This window comes from Phytophthora infestans, genomic scaffold (assembly GCF_000142945.1).
Source record: "Phytophthora infestans T30-4 supercont1.3 genomic scaffold, whole genome shotgun sequence".
Lineage (NCBI taxonomy): Eukaryota > Oomycota > Peronosporomycetes > Peronosporales > Peronosporaceae > Phytophthora > Phytophthora infestans.
The window spans coordinates 2,872,368-2,875,778 of record NW_003303756.1 but is presented as its reverse complement, the minus strand read 5'-3'; positions in this window follow the sequence as shown (position 1 = coordinate 2,875,778).

Genomic DNA, 3,411 nt, shown 5'->3' with positions numbered 1-3,411 from the left:
TTCGCTCCGCTCGGCAGCCAATGGGAAGGCTAAAAAATCTGAGCGTTTCGTGTGACGGACGGACGGACACCGTGCTAGCCTTGATACTTTAGGACTAGCCGTTCGCCGCCGCTACGCGGCGGAGGTGGCAGGTTTTAGTCCAAGGCGAAATGGGCTCCCGCCTTCGCTACGCTCCGGCGTAAACATGATTTATGTAAACGTGATGTATTAAATGCATATGAAATTGAACATTCCTACTCTCAACCAAAGATCTGCCTGTATACAAAGTTATGGGCGTAGACCCCGTCCTCCTCCTCCAGCTTTGGGTACTCGACCAGCGCCTTGAATCTTGATCTTGAAGTAACTCGCAACATCGCAACATTGGCTTCCTCAGAGCTATCAATGGCTTCCGCAGAGAGGCGGGGTCGCTTAGGAGTCGAATGATGCCTGGGATCAGAGTCGGTCTCCGTTCGAAAAGAATAATGTATGGCTGTTCGATCAATAGCTTCTTTCAGTGAGTGCAGTGCACGTTGGCTCACTGTGCCTGACGCTGTTGTCATTGCAGGGCCTGAGGTGGGTGACGGTGTTGTCACTGGTTCTGACACATGTTCAGGTTCCGGTGCTACTGTAGTACCAGTTGCAGGTGTAGCAATAAATAGCTGCCTATTCGTGTGCTGTGTGGCTCTGGAGAAGGCGCCAGTGCGAGAGACTAAACTTACCCTCTTTAAAGACTAAATCACGACTGTAGATAATTGCATGAGTATCGATGTCCATCTGACGGTTGCCTTTCTTATGGTCAGGCACACCAAGATACATACACAATCGGGCTTTAGCGTCGAGTTTGCCTCGGTATTGCTCCGTGATTTGGACATATCCGCTACATCCTAATACTTTGATGTACGGCATGGATGGAATACGGTTGGGCCAAAGCTCGTTCGGGGTTCATCCATCCGGCTTGGGGCTAGGCGCCATATTGGTGAGAGTGGTCACATGACAGCCACACTCGGCCCATAACGGCTTGGGTAGCTTGCCGTCAAGTAGAAGGGCACGGACACGCTCCATGATGGTACGCATGCGGCGTTCTGTAACTCCATTTTGCTGAGGTGTGTATGCATTAATAAACTGCGCGTCAGCTCCATACTTTTTAAATGTGATGCGGCCAAGCTTCTCGTACGCTTTAGCGTTGTCTCGAAGCCGCTGAATCTCAAAGTTGCCCTGGTTTGCATTGTCCTTAACACTGAGCGTGTACGCAATGGTATACATATCTTGTCTGAAAAAAAGTAAGGGCTTTCTTCCTGAAGTCTTCGTAACAGTCATACAACTCGCTACGGCTCTTAATTGCATAAGTGAACATGAATCGAGAAAAACAGCGATGAAGACCAAGAAGTAACGACCAGTAAGGCTAGGCACAGGTAGTGGGCCACATATATATGAATGGACTTTTGACAAAGGTGATGTGGCACGTTTAACAACTCCGTTATCGTAAAATGGGGAGCGGTGTGACTTCGCTAACGCGCAGGCAACACAAAAGAAAACTGTCTTTGGACCTAGAGGTATAGATCCATTGAGACCATGTATAGCTTGGCGCCTAGATAGGTCATTCAGGACAGGATCGTTAGAGTCCAAGGCGTTTATGTAAGAGCAAAAAGGAACGTTGCTTTCCTGAGGCAATAAGAGCCGCTGGAGGTGCTGCAGGTTTGTCTTGGAACTGATACAGGTCCGTGTTGGTAGCCATGAGCACTTTGATCTTGAAGCGCTGGTCAGTTTGCATGCTTCACAGCTGCTGGAATTCATAGCAGACTGAATTGGAGCTGGGGAGCATACATGGCACCATGAAGGATAAGCTTCTGCATAGTGCCCTTGAAGTCAGTGACTTCCAGATCGACCCGTCCGATGCCTTCGATGGGGATTTGGTGTTTACTATCAACCGTAATTGAGCCACCACTGGAGGTGATGTCGGTTAACCACTGAGATTCATGGGTGACGTGGCGAGTGCAGCCAGAGTCGATCGTCCAGGTGGGGTCGGGTTCTACCTTGGCTTGAGCGGTGAGGCTAAACGGGAGATTGACGGTCGTAGCAACAGCAATAAGACCGGTGTCACGACGTCCTTGGCGAGCTACCTTGCGGTTGGTTTCCGAATCACTGTCGTCGTCATCTTCCTCGTCATTGTCTGACTCAAGAGGGCGGTCCTTGTCGCGATCTTGGCCGCATTGCTTGCAGCTTGTTCTTGCTACTACCGCTATTGCCCTTGAAGTCGCGGTTGTTGTTGTTCTTGCCTTGGCATCAATTGCCACCTGTGTTCAAGTTCTGGTACGAGTGATCGCGTTTCGAGTTACCCTTGAAGGCGAAGTTAGCAGGAAGCACTGTCCCAGCCTTCACTCGTCCATCTCGCAAATCGTTTTGAAGGCTTCTGTATTGACGAATGTTGTGGCGTGGGCGATCACAGTAGGAGCTGACATTGGCGTTAACACGGCCTTGAGCGTGTGACACAGGAGGTACGGTAGCCAATAGGGCTCTCATACCCTTGATTGCAGAGGTCTCTGGTGTGCTCTTGGCCAAGGTGTAGCGCTCTTGAGCTTGAAGATTGCGAACCTTGCCTTCAATGCTCTGGTTAAGGTCTTCCTTTCGCTGGCCCTTCCAGATGCGGAGATCGTCCTTCCACGACTTGGGCATCGAGTGGAGCAGGTAGCTAGACTTATGTCCCTCGGGCATCACCGATTCGGTGGCTTCTGACTCGGCTTTCATCGCGTTTTCTAGCTCGAGAAAGAACTCGGTCAAGTCGGAGTCTTTTTCATACTTGATCTTCATCAAGTAGTGTTCAATGAAGTACAGATCACCATCAAAGGCTACCCCCTCGTACTTCTGGCAGATGTAGTTGAATACCTCGTAGGAAGTCGTGAGATTCTTGACCAGCCGCACGTGCATGTTGTCCATCGTTTTCATCAAGAAGGCTTTGATCTTGGCTTCTTGTCGACGGCGTTCGCACTGGCTAAGAGGCTGGGTCTTCTCGTTCTTGGCGCGTTTGCGTGCACGGCGAGCCTCGCGGTGGTGAAATGGTCGAACAACCGGGAGGTCGTTCGTCTTGATTGACGTATCGGAACTGGCTCCAGAGTCTTTCTCCGAGTCCGAGGGCGGATTGAGCTCGTCGTCGCTCTCGTCATAGTTCACAGCGTCAGAGTCGATTTCGACGTTCTTGGTAGCGTTGGCATGCGGTTCATCGTTGGTGTCAGACATATCGCTGCCGCTGTCTTCACTCTAGTCTTCAGACCCACCATCGCAATCAGGCTGTTTCACGTAGCCGAGTAGGTGCTTGCCATCTAATGCTGCACACACACGGGCCTTCCAGACGTCGAAGTCTTCGGCGCCGATGAGGCTTGGGAAGTCGTCGCTTGAGGCTTGGCTTGGGCTCAGTAGGCAGGTAGAGAAGATGAA